A 16459-nucleotide genomic window follows, 5' to 3' on the forward strand; every position below is an offset into this window, starting at 1 on the left:
CGCCAAAAATAATAATGCAAATTAACTAGTGCTGGAGTTAATCATTGACATAGGATGAAAAAATCAAATAATATGTGATCCACTTTTTATGTAGTATTTTGAAAAAAATCTTTTGTGTTTTTTTTGCATCCAAAAAATGGTTTGTTTACATTACAAAGACGGCATTTAAAGGGTTAAAAAAATGAGACAATTATTGAGTATTTGGTATTTTTATTTACGGCTCAAGTTGATGAAATAGAAAAAAGTGTAAAAGAATTAAAAACAAACTGTATGAACATTTTTTGACATTATTCCACAAGTGTGCCAAAAAGGCACACTTGGTGCTCAGTAAGGGCCTTGGTGGACAGGATACCAGAGGGTTAAGTTGTTGAAACCGTGGTTGTAAACATTTTATATATACACCGCTTTAATTCTGTGTGAAGTAAAAGAGTTTCTGAGCATATTATTCATGTTAAAAATAGTTGCTGAAAACATGTAAAACCCTGTAAACTATGAAATACTGAATTAGAGTATATGTGTTCTTGGTCAGTTTTTCTCCGTTTTTGGTCAGAAATAGTGCTTCTTCCATCACTTCTCTCCAGTTACACTGAACTTCATTGCCATTAATAAAACACAAAGAAACATTCCGTCCTCACCCACCCTGAAGTGTGTCTCCTGTTGGGCTGCTGACTGGGTTCAGGTTCAAAAGCATTTTCTCCAGCTTGTATTGTTTCTATCATCGTTCTCTATTTCCGGGAAGCTTTGTAAGTAGGTTATTTTGAGACAAGACGGTGTAGCTAGTCTGTCATTATTCTAGATGTGTTTGTGTATAATGATATTTGTGATTAAAAAAATGATGTGACTGACAAAAACAAATCCGCTCAGTTCTTGAAATGCTTGGCCCTACCCTACATCATTTATTGTTTGTATTTGACATATGTTGTGGTTTCATTTTTACTCCATTTTTCTTCATTTTGCTGTTTTCTTTAATTGAAAATGCACCTTTAAGAACTTGAAATGATGTCCCTAGTCTCTTCAGAGGCTGACATCTTTAATCAAATCCTGCACTGTTGTACCTTCATCTGTTCTACTTTTGTACTTTTAACTCAATACTTGCTTTCTCAAATAGTTTCCATGGCTGCTGCCTCACACCACCACTGAGTATTTTACTTCTCCACAATGCTTGACACTGTATAAACCAGCAGATATATCAGTGCCCTCACATTCTAATTATCAGATGCTTTGGGGTATTGAAAAGTGTCCAGCACCTTCCATTTTAAAATAGCTTAAATTTTTTTTTTTAATGAGGTTTGGTTGAAAGATAGGATTATTTCATTACTATGCATGAGGAAGTGAGAGCTGATGGAGTTGGTAAATGCTGGCAAATGGAGAAATATAATAACAGAGATGTGCGGCTTAATTGTGTGAGTGTATCCTCATTCTTAGATGTTATGGTTTTATGATTGTGCTGCTTAGAATAAGTCGGTGGGTAAATGAAGACAGAGTCTACAGACTTCACACTGCTCATATTTGAATATTATATAACATCAAACAGTACCACAGTCATATCAATTCAAATTAACTTTATTTATTCATTAGGACATTCATTTTGCGATAATAATAATAGAGTTTCCTATGGATGGAGCTCCTTTTCTAAGGGCCAGAACCATCTTTATATAGATACGGTGGCATTAGCATTATTACTATTTATTGTTGTGTTGTTGTTATTATCATTATCTTTATTATCATTATTATTCTTATTTTCCCTCTCACTCCCCCCCTCCCTTTCTCACTTTCATTCACTCCCCCCCTCCCCTTTTCCCTATCGCCCCTAATCAATCTATATTGTTTAGTTGTTCTTTACATTTATTATATTTTTCATTGTAATATGATGTTGTCGTTGTTGTTTGTCATTATTTTTGTTGTTTATTTGCTTGATTTGTCTTTTATTTGCTGATTTTTTTCTGTCAACTGTGTCTTGTTGACTGTATCACAAATAATTAAGTAAAAAAAAAAACAACAACCTTTATTTATTCATTAGGACATTAATTTTGTGACAACAACAATAGAGTTTCCTGTGGGTAAAGCTCACTGTCTGAGGGTCAAAACCATCTGTATATAAATACAGTGATATTACTTCCTGCTACCGCCACCACAATAATACTAGCAAATTAGACTATTAGTATTATTATTGTGTATTGTTGTGTTGTTGTTGTTGTTATTATTATTATTATTATTATTATTATCCTAAAACCCAGGAAATGTCAGCAAAGTACAAGCTTTTTTGTGTTTTATTAAATAAGTGCCTATATTGGAAACATCATGATGCAACAGTTTTTTCAGATGCAGTTTTTAAAATTTTTATGGAATGTCCTTTTTGGTGGACAGTTTTGTTTTGTTTGTTTGTTGTTGTTGTTGTTGTTGTTGTTGTTGTTGTTGTTGTTGTTGTTTGGCATAAAGTTGTGAAACTCTTGTCCACAAATGTGGACAGAGGGTCTTAGGAGGTTATTATTATTATTATTATTATTATTATTTTCACTCTCCCTCCCTTTCTCACTTTCATTCACTCTACCCCCTTTTCCCTATCACTCCTAATCAATCTATATTGTTTATTTGCTCTTTACATTTATTATCTTTTTCATTGAAATATGATGTTGTCATTGTTGTTTATCATTATTTTTGTTGTTGTTATTTCTTTGTTTATTTGCTTAATTTGTCTTTTGTTTATTTGATGTTTTTTTTCTGCCCACTATGTCTTGTTAATTGTATCACTAATTAAAAAAAACTTTATTTATTCATTAGGACATTAATTTTGTGACAACAACAATAGAGTTTTCTAAGGGTGAAGCTCACTTTCTGAGGGTCAGAACCATCTGTATATAAATACAGTGACATTACTTCCTGCTGCCATGGAAAAGTGAAGACATATAATAACCGCTGCCATGTTGCTTCTGTGATTATTGGAAGCAGATTCTGATGGATGACAATTGTGACTGTTTTGAAATCAAGTAAAAAATAAAAAGTTTAGAACAAAACAAATATCAGTCATTCTTCATATTGATTTAGCCTTGAATCCACTGCATTATATGTTGGGATGCCTACCAAAAGACAGTCTGTATATTTTAAGAGTTTTATTACGGTGGCCCAGAGGTGCAACAGGCCAAAAAATTATCCACTAGACGAAAAAAATGATCTACTACAAGAAAAAAAAAAGAGAACAGCCTAAAAAAATTATCCGCTAGATGAAAAAAATTATCTACTACAAGAAAAAAAAGAGAACAGCCCAAAAAAATTATCCAGTATAAGAAAAAAAAAAGAGAACAGCCTAAAAAAAATTATCCACTAGATGAAAAAAATTATCTACTACAAGAAAAAAAAGAGAACAGCCCAAAAAAAATTATCCACTATAAGAAAAAAAAGAGAACAGCCTAAAAAAATTATCCACTAGATGAAAAAAATTATCTACTACAAGAAAAAAAAAAAGAGAACAGCCTAAAAAAATTATCCACGAGATGAAAAAAATTATCTACTTCAAGAAAAAAAGAGAACAGCCTAAAAAAATTATCTACTATAAGAAAAAAAAGAGAACAGCCTAAAAAAAATTATCCACTAGATGAAAAAAATTATCTACTACAAGAAAAAAAAGAGAACAGCCCAAAAAAAATTATCCACTGTAAGAAAAAAAAAGAGAACAGCCTAAAATAAATTATCCACTAGATGAAAAAAAAAATCCCCTATAAGAAAAAAAAGAGACCAGCCAAAAAAATTATCCACTAAAAGAAAAAAAAAGAGAACAGGCAAAAAAAAATTATCTACTAGCCCAAAAAATTATTCACTATAAGAAAAAAAAAAAAAAAAGAACAGGTGAAAAAATTTATCTACTATGAGAAAAAAAGAGAGCAGCCCAAAAAAATATCCACTATAAGAAAAAAAAAAAAAAACATCATCCACCTTTTCAATTACGGGGGTGCTGTTTACCCGAAAGGTGTCTTGCTTTAAAATTAAGACCACCACAAAAAATAAAAGGATAGGCTGAAAAATTTTAAGGCTTTCGGCTAATGTGGCTAATGCTAAGGAAGTACCCCACCGGAAGTGGAGGTCGTGCGCTAAAAAATAAAGTTATTTTAAAATATAGATATTTCCATTAATATAGTTTGCAAAAGCAGTTAAATGATTAAATACGGTTCCAGTGTCTGCTCAAGGTTAGGCATGGGCGTTAAATGGTTAAGGTTAGGGTTAGGGTATGGTTGGGGTTAGTTTTCAGTGGTAAATGGCCCTTGTGTGCACTGTGTGAAGGTTCGTTGCTAAGCTAATGCTAACGCGAAAAGTTGACGGCAACTTTGTGTTATTTTATTTTGAGAGGAGGAGAAGAGGAGCTTCCTGTGGAGCTCCACTATCATGGCATCGCCCATTTGTTTGCAGGTAGACCTCTCCTCCTCAACTCAAACGGAGTGTCTTCACTAACACTAGATCAAGAAGGACATTTTGTGGAGATAAAGATGTGTGCCGTGGTACCGCAGTGCCTCGGCACCTGGCAACGAGCTGAGCTGTGGTACCGAGCCATGGTACGCGGTGCCGTGCTGGGGTACCTGGCACCGAGCCGTGGTACCGCGGTACGTCGCGGCACCAGCGGCATCAACCGTGGTGCCGCACCAGCCGAGGTGCCACGGTACCTCGCGGCACCAGGTGTCGGTGCCGCAATATGCACTCGCTGTCTCTCATCAAATGGGCGATGCCATGATAGCGGAGCTCCACAGGAAGCTCCTCTTCTCCTCCTCTCAAAATAAAATTATTTTAGAACTTCTTGTAGCGAATACTCATCAAAAATGATATTGAATGTCAGGCAGTTGAACAATTCAACACCGTAATCACACAATTGTTTACTCGCACTGGTAGTTCACAAAGTTGCCGTCAACTTTTCGCGTTAGCATTAGCTTAGCAACGAACCTTCACACAGTGCACACAAGGGCCATTTACCACTGAAAACTAACCCCAACCATACCCTAACCTTAACCATTTAACGCCCATGCCTAACCTTGAGCAGACACTGGAACCGTATTTAATCATTTAACTGCTTTGCAAACTATATTAATGGAAATATCTATATTTTAAAATAACTTTATTTTTTAGCGCACGACCTCCACTTCCGGTGGGGTACTTCCTTAGCATTAGCCACATTAGCCGAAAGCCTTAAAATTTTTCAGCCTATCCTTTTATTTTTTGTGGTGGCCTTAATTTTAAAGCAAGGCACCTTTCGGGTAAACAGCGCCCCCGTAATTGAAAAGGTGGATGATGTTTTTTTTTTTCTTATAGTGGATATTTTTTTGGGCTGCTCTCTTTTTTTTCTCATAGTAGATAATTTTTTTCACCTGTTCTTTTTTTTTTTTTTTCTTATAGTGAATAATTTTTTGGGCTAGTAGATAATTTTTTTTTGCCTGTTCTCTTTTTTTTTCTTTTAGTGGATAATTTTTTTTGGGCTGTTCTCTTTTTTTTTTCTTATAGTGGATAATTTTTTTAGGCTGTTCTCTTTTTTTCTTGCAGTAGATAATTTTTTTGTCTAGTGGATAATTTTTTTAGGCTGTTCTCTCTTTTTTTTTTTTCCTTATAGTGGATAATTTTTTTGGGCTGTTTTTCTCTTTTTTTTTTTTTCTTGTAGTAGATAATTTTTTTCATCTCGTGGATAATTTTTTTAGGCTGTTCTCTTTTTTTTTTTTCTTGTAGTAGATAATTTTTTTCATCTCGTGGATAATTTTTTTAGGCTGTTCTCTTTTTTTTCTTGTAGTAGATAATTTTTTTCATCTAGTGGATAATTTTTTTAGGCTGTTCTCTTTTTTTTCTTGTAGTAGATAATTTTTTTCGTCTAGTGGATAATTTTTTGGCCTGTTGCACCTCTGGGCCACCGTATTTTATTGTTAATTGCTAAGAAAATGAAAACTGTTTCTTGATGAGTTTTGTTTTGTTTTGCTTTTTTTTTTTTTTTTTTTTTATTTGTTTAATTTTGTGTTTGTTTGTTTTTTCACTCTTTAACTTTGACTTGTACAATTCATTTTCTTCCTTTCCTACTTGGAATCTGACTGGTACAGTGACTAACATTGTTAAATAAGCTTTGTTGTCAATGAGTGTTCTTGATTATATATGATCAGTGTTTGACCTTGATGATCAATAAAACTAGTTAAAAAAACAAACAAACATTTAGAACAACGACAAACTGAGACAAGTCAGCCCCATGAAATCTATCTAGACAGAAAGACAGGATTCAGTTTGGGTGTGTATTTTTTATTTTTAGTTTGGTCCAACTCTCACTGACTAACACTGAGGGATTTGGCTTCACTTTTGAGGAACTGTTACCACATCCATTTTTAAAATGCATTTATTCATTATTTATTCATTTATTTATCTATCAGGGACAATGCAGTCAAACATAGTGGGCATATAGAACATCTGATGTTCTGCACAAAGAGTATATAGCATTTAGCTCGTTTGCAATTCCCATCCCTGGCTTGGCTTTTCAACAGAGAAATACGTGTTCAGTATAAACAACAATAATATACAAACAGTATAAGCAATAGTATAAATCAACAATATACAAGCCTATTCATATCTACCACACATGCTCACACACATTGTCACACTAAAAGAGAAAAAAAAAACCCCACAAACCAGAGTTAAGTCTTGGTTTTAGAGTAAGGGTTATATTTACCTTAAGGCAGGGGTGTCAAACTCATTTTAGTCCAGGGGCTGCATTCAGCCCAATATGATCTCAAGTGGGCCGGACCAGTAAAATAATAACAGTGAAAAAAGTAGAATTATATTATGATTAGGTTTACATCCACAAAGTTTCCTTAAAAATTCTAAATAACATGAACAACTTGAATTGTAGGAGAAATTTCTCATAATTCTATTCGAATCATTGACAAGATAGAGGTAAACACAGCCAAAAAGTGCAGCAGTGTAATGAAAGACACTCACAAATGTATGTATTTTCTTCGTAAACAACCTAATCATTTGATCAACCGTTTAATGCCGTTTCAATGTGTTACAGATCGCATTTTTGCGGTTTATAGCCGAGAACCGCAAAAAGATGACCAAAGCCCATGGAACAGAGACAGTTATAGCTACTGACAACATGGTGAATACTTCAGGAAACAGAGGTGTCACTAGGGATGTAACGATTACCGGTATAATGATAAACTGCAGTAAAATTGCAGACTTTTAGTATTTCCATTTAAATTCTAAATTCTCTTATCATGATAACCGTGTTTCATTACCACACTTTTCCGGAGAAAACACCTATGTAAAGATCTGCTTTTATGTCAAATATTTACCTCCGCCAAGGAGGTTATGTTTTTGCCAGGGTTTGTTTGTTTGTTTGTTTGTTTGTCTGTCCGTTAGTGTGCAACATAACTCAAAAAGTTAAGGACAGATTTGGATGAAATTTTCAGGGTTTGTTGGAAATGGGATAAGGAAGAAATGATTAAATTTTGGTGGTGATCGGGGGTGGGGGGGCCCACGGGGGGGCCCACTGATCAGCCTTGGCGGAGGTCTGTGCTCTCCGAGTGCTTCTAGTTGAGTATAGTTTTAATTTATTACAATTTTAGTTTTATTTACCTAATATTTAGAACCAATATTCACTGTTATAGTCTTTGAAAAGGTTCGTTAAGCATCTGTGTGATCAGATTTTATATATTTTTATGTTGATATAGTAGGTTAACGTGAAAAAAATAGTAGACAGATCAGATAGATGAAATTGTGCTAAAAAAAAAAAAAAAAAAAAAAAAGATTTCAAACATGGGTATAGCAAACATTTGTTTATGTAGTATAAAAAGGCAAAATCAAAAGGACTGAAAAACAGCCAAAATAGGCTCAGACCACTAAGGGTTAATATTTGAATGTTTCTGCCAACAGAAAGTGCAATGTGCCAATTATTTTATTTTTATTTATTTATTTATTTATTTATTTATTTAATACAATTTGGTTAAATTATTTCAGATTGAATATAAGTACTTTTTGAATATTTTGAGTACAATTTCAACAATACCGCGATAATAATGATAACCGTGATAATTTTGGTCACAATAACTGTGATACGAAATTTTCATATCGTTACATCCCTAGTTGTCGCATCTGTTTATAGCAGCATCAATGACTGCTGATGATGTAACAGGTTGCGAAGGGCTGTCCCATTTCATAGGGAAATGTTTCAACCCCTAACCCTTGCAGCTCCTTTCAAGGGGTAATGCGAAGTGCAAGTGCCGAAGGGTAGGGGTAAGAGGGAGGGCTAAGGGGTGAATTGGGATTGGGCCTATGTTGCATTTGGGTCCTCCCTCTACACTACCTGTTATATGGGGACTATGGATGAAAATTGGCAATTGTGCTAAATTTGGTGTAATTATGATGATTCTGAATTGTTTGTTCATTAAAACACGTTATCCCTTTCAAACAAAAGAATAAATGAAATGGAAAATTAAGTTTAAGAAGTGTTTTGGGTTGAGCATTTTATTTCAGTGGGTCATAACGTCATGGATAATATGATCTGAGGGTCACACATGGGGTGGTTGAATTAAAGCTCCAGAAGCTGAAATTAAGGAGAAAAAAATTCAGAAACTGAAAATACAAATCAACTTCTGCATTTGTCTACTGTCTATTCTAATCAAAAGATCAAATATGAATACACATTAGCCTCATGTTATATTCATCCCATCATGTGTTCCATGCTTCCATGTTAAGTGGACAAGAGCAGTAGAATAGTGTTCAGATGGAATATGAGCTGTCAATCATGTGTTTAACCCTCATATATATATCTGAAAACACTTTGGATGCAATCAGAATGTCATGGATTACATTTTCTACTGCCTGAAAATACAGAAAAGGAGTAGATGCTTTAATTATAATATGCTGAAAGGTAATTATAGATTTTTTTTTTTCCCCCAGATGTCAAAAACTATCAAACACTGCAGCTTCAATCACTGTGTTGATGTTAAACCACATCTATTTGTAGACGTGACAGATGCTTTACAAGAGACTACAACTGTCTCTCAGAAAATGTCGACATTTTCCTGCGTTATGCATCAACCTCGTCTACTCTTGTTGTATTCCTTGAACCCTGCAATGCTCTAATTAAATTTAGATCAGGGGAGTCAAACTCATTTTAGTTCAGGGGCCACATTCACCCCAATATGAAGTCAAGTGAGCCGGACCAATAAAAAATTATTAGTGAAAAAAGTAAAATTGCATTATGATAGTGTTTACATCTACAATGTTTCCTTAGAAATGTGAATAACGTGAAAAGCTTGAAATGTCTTAAGAAAAACAAGTGCAGTTTTAACAATATTCTGCCTCAGTTTTTCAGTTTATCTTTTACACATGTGTGTTATAACTTACTTTACAATTACAAATACACAAAACATTTAGTAACAGGTATAATATTGATAAAATTGCATTTACTTTTCTCAAGACATTTCACATTGTTCATATTTTTTCAGGTTATTCACATTTTTTGTACGAGGATAGTTTGTTTAAAATGTTAACATTTTCATGTAATTTTACTGGTTTACACTAAAACAAAGATAAACTCTGCAGTTTTCATTATTTATAGGTTATTATGATAGTATTTTTCTGGTCTGACCCAATTGAGATCTAATTGGTCTGTATGTGTATGTATGGAACCTGAAATAAAATGATTTTGACACCATAGATTGTTAATATCTTCAGTGTAATTTTTGCATTTCACAAATTCATCCCACGGGCCGAACTGGACCCTTTGACGGGCTGGATTTGGCCCATGGGCCACATGTTTGACAGCAGTCAGGATAATCATGCATTGTTTATTGCATAGATGTTGTGTCCAAAGCATGTGTGCTGAAAAATTCCATATATTGACAGAAACAATAAAATTAGACCCACATATTTTGATATGGTGTACAGACTCTACAAGATTGGAATGGAAATCTGTCTGACCACATGGTTGCATCTCTGTTAGATCTTTAAGTCTTCCTGGTACAGGAGGAAATAAACATTTGTGAACAAGTTATAACAATATATCTACTAGGCATATACGCCATATTATTGATGGAAGTATATTGGTGTACGGACACTACATGAATTTTGGTGAACAACGCACCATTGAAAACATGCGGTTCGACGTAAACATCCGTTTGCCACATTGTTACCAAATTTTCTGCAGCCAGGGAGCATACCAACATCTAGTCTAGTTGTGCATATTTAGTCATAATAATACTTAAATAACAGGTTCCCATTCTATTATTACAATTAAAGGGCTGTAAAAGAAGGGTTTTCAGAACAAAATGACTGATTGTCTTAACACTGAAAATAAGAATTGATAATCAAACAGCTGTTCAACAACAATGATCAATAAATGAAAAGCAATGTGATGTGTGTATTTTGTAATAAAAAAGACACAGGAGTTGAGTAGTAATTATTTATTGTGTTATAAAACATTATGTACAATAATTTTGCTCACTTATAACAATAAAATTGTGCACATGTTTTCACGCTCATTGGGTCGCCATTTTATCAGTTTTTATGCGATTTTCTTCAAATTTGGAGGATTGCAAGATCTAGTAATTTAGATGTATTTTTATTTGCATATTTTTCCATGGTCAGCCTTTTCCTTTTTCTAAGTATCCTTTCTAACTGTAATTCTGACCGCTAACGTTACAAACCTGTCACTTATTTTGAGTAAAAGTCCATTTTAGGCTCATTTCAGTCCCAGCCTCGGTTGGTATCACACAAATATCAAGGCATCAGCTAGAAAACCGTTACCCATTGTAAATGCTGACATTTAATTGAGTTAAATGGCGGCAGAGACTCCTTGTAATCATTCGCCTCAACATTCATTAACATAATCCTGACTTTTATTGGTTTTTCCAGGGGTTGTTTGGTTGTCTCTAGAGAACAGAGTACACGAGCCGGTTCCTGGCCTCAAGCATGTGTGCATTACACTGAAGAAAAGGTTATGGGTAGGGATAATGGAAATGAATGGAAATCACATGGTAACCTGACATGTGTGAGTGTGTATGTGCAGGACTGTGCAGTTGTATGTCGTTTTGGAGTGTGTGGCGTATCTCTTTACATAGTCCTCCCAACCAGGGCTCTGTGTGTTGAACGGGACACATGAATTATAAATAGGCAGTAATGCACACTTTGCCTGAGTGCGTACCCAAGTGGCACCGCTAAAGATGAAAATATTCTGGGCTGCACTTACTGCAACATCAATTAATTAATGTAAGGTTCCCTTAAATTTTGGAACGTAAGGTCTCTTCCTGGTTGGTTTGTGAGAGTTAAGAGAAGATGAGATTGTGTTTTGGAAAGCTATCAGCTGATCCATGGTGTAAACAATTGGACCACAGCTACCCATGTGTTCTCCAAAAACAGTTGTAACAAGTGCGAATAACAGTAAAATGATGAGGGCACGCATGCCAGCAGTAATCTGTGGTGTACAAATACTGCGAAAATGAGAAAAATCTAAGTAAAAAACAGTAATCAAAGCTGAGAAAAAGTTCAAAGCTAAGTAACTAATAATCACATAATAACTGCTACACTGCATAACATGGCTTGGTGTATGGTGACCAAGTTCAGTGGTGGGAGATATCAAATGATTTACTCTTGTGCTTTAACCTCCTGAGACCCGGCATTGCATTTTTGTCCTCTGTAGGGGACAAGAGTTTCATAGCTTTAGTTACAAAAAAAAAAATGCTGTCCACTGCAAAGGACATTCCATAAATAAATAAATAAATAAAAATTGTATTTGAAAAGCTGTTACATTGTGTTGTTTCCAATTAAGACAGTTATTTAATGTAAAAAAGCCAAAACATTTATTTTCCTGGGTCTCAAATGGATTCATACTGCATGGTCATAAAGAGAAAGTTCATTCATTCATTTGTGTGTATTCAGACAGAAGACAAATCTCAAACAGACAACAACAAGAAGAGACAAGAGTTTCAACCTGAGTCACTTTCACACCTGTATGTATGTATATATTGTATATTTACATTTTCTTCCATTTCCTGTAGATTTACACATATGCAAATATTGTATTTTTTCTGCTTTATTAGTGTATTCTATTTATATTATTTATTGCTTTTATCTCCTCACACTTACTTAGTTTTTTTTCTGGTGTTTCAAGAGTGTTTTTGTAGTCAACTGAGCTTTTGTGACCAAGTAATTTCCCATATGGATCAATACAGTTTGTCTAAGTCTTAAGTGTAGCAGTTATTTGTCATCAAATTTAAATAACTTAAAAGTGACCGAACTTAAGACTTTAACATAACTCAAATAACGAGTAGATGCACCATGAGTTTGGGGTTTACGCAGTCAAAAACACAATGTCCATTCCAGAGAAGTATTCCAAATGGTTTATTTTCAGGCTTTTTGCAGACAAACAACAACCAAGGCCCTTTGTGCTGGCTGGCCAGCTGCCCGCCTGCCTGGTGCATGATGGTCTAACTTGGTGCTGCCTATTTATATCCAGGTGCCCATGGACCAGGGGTGTCAAACTCATTTTTGTTCAGCGGCCACATTCAGCCCAATTTGATCTCCAGTGGGCCGGACCAGTAAAATGATAACAGTGAAAAAAGTACAATCATATTATGATCAGGCTGACATCTACAAAGTTTCCTTAAAAATTCTAAATAACATGAACAACTTGATTGCCTTAATAAAAACAAATGCAATTTTAACAGTATTCTGCCTCAGTTTATCATTTACACATGTGCATTAGGATCACAAAAAAGATTTCGTATCAGGCAGAATACAGGTAAAATTGCATTTAGTTTTCTTAAGACACTTCCATTTGTTCAAATTTGTTCAGGTTATTCACATTTTTTGTAAAAGTATAGTTTGGTAATGTAAACATTTTCATGTAATTTTACTTTTTTACACCAAAAAAATAAAGAGAAAATTTGGGGTTGTCATTATTATAGGTTATTCTGATAATATTTTACTGGTTCTGACCCATTTTAAATCTAATTGGACTGTATGTGTCTGTACATGGAACCTGAATTAAAATGCTTTTGACACCATTAATTGTTAATATCTTCAGGGTAATTTTTGCATTTCACAAATTCATCCCACCGGCCAGATTGGACCCTTTGGCAGGCCGGATTTGGCCCCCGGGCCGCATGTTTGACACCTGTGGTCTAAACCAATAAGAACATGTAAACAAAAGGTGCTACATACTAAAGAATGAAAGTAATGACCATGAAAATCAAGAAATATATCCCAAATATTAAACAAAAAATAAACAATTAGCAAAAAAAATACTAAATTAGTAAAACAAAAAAGTTGGAACAAAAAACTAAATAGACAAATAGATCCTACATTAAGTAAAATGGCCTGTATAAGAACAGGTACCATGAGTTTAACATGCTGTAAAATGTCCATAATTGTATGGTACGAATATAAGGTTAGCCTCCAGCTTGGCTCAGACGTTTCATCATCTGATGGATGTAGGCACAACTCTTCACACTGCCTGATTGGTCCTAAATGTGACTGACTTCTATCTGTAGCCTAAAGGTAGGTGGCTTTATTGGTTGTGTAGTGTGTGTATAAAGTGTGTTTCTAATGCTATTTGTAATCCTTTCATTTTCCTCTCACTGCTGTAGATGTGGCCTAATAGGTTTTTGCTCCAGCCCAGTGGTTTTGCTTCTCATTCTGGTGATTTGGCTCAGAGGGTTAAGGTGGAGCAGCGAACCAGACTGGAATGTCACAGGTGATAATGCAGAAAAGTGGAAATGTTCTCCAGTAGAAAAACTTCACAGGTGTCAGCAGATGGAGGTCGCATGGTTAACATAAATGAAAGTCTCCTTAAACATTTTATCAACTTGTCACACAGCTTATGAAAAATGTGTGGAAAGATACTGAATGTTTAAGAGATGGCAAACTGGAAGGTAGAAGACACATCACACGGTGCCAGAATTTTTTTTCAAATAACTCCTCTGACTCCTGATAGGGTCAACACTAGAGCTTGTATGTAAAATGTTGATGCAGCTGTGACAAAACCCACTGTTTGTGTTCTAAAGCCCTTGTGTTTGGCATTTGACCATTGCCATCTTGTGTTTTTTTGGAGCCACAGTTGACCTAGATGTGGAGCCGGGAAGAGAACAGACTGAAACTGGCCAGTGCTTCCATTGCCTTCCACTGGTAACTAGTATTTTACTTTATTTTATTTTAAACACTACCCTGCAGCCTAATTTCAGCTATTTGATTAACCCTTTCATGCATAAATTATGAGAACCTTAGTCCAGATTATTTTCCTGAGTGTTTTTATTCGTCTTTAGGCATGAAAAAACAGTGCGATTGAATTTTTTTTTTTTATTGAACCTATTTTTTTATGAAGGTAGATTTGTTTCTTTATTGCTCTAACCATAAAAAAATATTTTCAATTTAAAAAAAAGTGTTGAATGAAAAAAAAAGTAATATCCAAAAAATTGCATTTGAACACTTTTTTCTTTTATTTAATTTTTTTTTTTTTTTTTGATTGAAAATATTTGTTTTTGGTTTGTACATGTAGCATAATAAATGTACTGTGATTCATTCCACTACAAGAAAACAAAGTCAAATAAAGCAAGTTTGGGTGATTTAACTGGAAAAATATTCAATAAAATAATCAGAAATATAATTAAAAGTAACAAAATAAGACGAATGCAAAAAATATTTGAGATCCAAAAAATTGCATTTGAACACTTTTTTCTTTGATTGAGTAAGTTTTTTTTTCTTGAAGTGAATTTTTTTTAATTGAAATTTTTTTAAGTGGGAAAAAAAGGGAAAAAAAGGGAAAAAAAAAAAAAAAAAAAAAAAAAAAAATATATATATATATATATATATATATATATATATATATATATTGTTTGTTTGTTTGTTTGTTTTGTTTTTTTGTTTGTTTTTTTGTTTTGATTTGTTAAAGCAACAAATAAACAAATCTACCTTCATAATTTTTCATGGAGATCCAAAAATGTCCACTCCGCTGGACACTGTGTGTTTAATTTTTGAAGCAAAGAATGCAAATATCAGAAAGTGAGATACTGTGTGAAAACTATAAAATCAAATATTTTTAACACAGCTAATCTGATGTTTTCTCACATTTTATCATATTACCAATTTTTATTGGCAGCTGATTTTCACTCAAACATGTTAGTGCAGATCAGGTTTATCAAGAACAGCAAAGTTACAGTAATGGTACGAATGTCAGTGTATTATTATGGGATGGTGCAAAAGTGTCCACTGTGTTGACTGATATGGAACTAAAACAACAAAACCCATGAATATACAAGAGAACAGCTGTAGAATAACTGTCCACTGGAGTGACAACTATGCATGAAAGGGTTAATGTCAAAGGGGTCATATTTTGCTAAACCCACTTTTATTAGTCTTTGGTACATGTATTTGTGTATTTGGACCCTAGTTCAAAAAGTTTGAATTTGAACCCTCCAGGTGCTGTAAAGCTATCTTTATATTCATTTTGGCAAAAATCAAGTGGATTTCTACAACCCGTTTCAATTCCTTCTTAATTTGTTATGTTTTATAACTAGTCTAACATTTGCGTCACAGCATTTGCACATACAGGGTGGGGAAGCAAAATTTACAATGAACATTTAGTTGTTTTTTCTCAGCAGGAACTACATCAATTGTTTTGAAACCAAACATATATTGATGTCATAATCATACCTAACACTATTATCCATACCTTTTCAGAAACTTTTGCCCATATGAGTAATCAGGAAAGCAAACGTCAAAGAGTGTGTGATTTGCTGAATGCACTCGTCACACCAAAGGAGATTTCAAAAATAGTTGGAGTGTCCATAAAGACTGTTTATAATGGAAAGAAGAGAATGACTATGAGCAAAACTATTACGAGAAAGTCTGGAAGATACTATTAAAGAAGAATGGGAGAAGTTGTCACCCGAATATTTGAGGAACATTTGCGCAAGTTTCAGGAAGTGTGTGAAGGCAGTTATTGAGAAAGAAGGAGGACACATAGAATAAAAACATTTTCTATTATGTAAATTTTCTTGTGGCAAATAAATTCTCATGACTTTCAATAAACTAATTGCTCATACACTGTCTTTCAATCCCTGCCTCAAAATATTGTAAATTTTGCTTCCCCACCCTGTATAAGGTCAAGACTTCCGACGAACATTTCTCTGAGTATGACATAATTGTCAGTAGCAGCAGTTGTAGTCCATACTGAAAATATGTCCAAACTTCGAGCCAATGGACTCTATGCACAGCCTCACTACTTCCTGAACTTCAGGTGGATCCTTTATTTCCTGTCTTTCATTATTGGACACACTGATTAATCCAGGTGTGCCTAATTAATCAGTAATTACAACAAGAAGTAGCAGACACACCTGGATTAATCAGTGTGTCCAATTATGAAAGACAGGAAATAAAGGACCCACCTGAAGTTCAGGAAGTAGTGGGCCTGTGCATAGAGTCCATTACCTAAAATGTTCAGTTGTTG

General features: G+C 34.2%; 1 long non-coding RNA gene across 1 annotated transcript; it reads right to left on the reverse strand.

The window, feature by feature from the left end:
- Nucleotides 1–2614: 2614 nt before the first annotated feature.
- On the reverse strand, nt 2615–15092 carry LOC115428036 (uncharacterized). Its single transcript, XR_003936576.1, has 3 exons — nt 15079–15092; nt 14907–14918; nt 2615–2764 (listed from the first exon to the last, which is right to left on the reverse strand). It is a non-coding gene; the product is annotated as an uncharacterized LOC115428036 (long non-coding RNA).
- Nucleotides 15093–16459: the final 1367 nt, after the last annotated feature.

Source organism: Sphaeramia orbicularis, chromosome 11 (assembly GCF_902148855.1).
Source record: "Sphaeramia orbicularis chromosome 11, fSphaOr1.1, whole genome shotgun sequence".
Taxonomy (NCBI): domain Eukaryota; kingdom Metazoa; phylum Chordata; class Actinopteri; order Kurtiformes; family Apogonidae; genus Sphaeramia; species Sphaeramia orbicularis.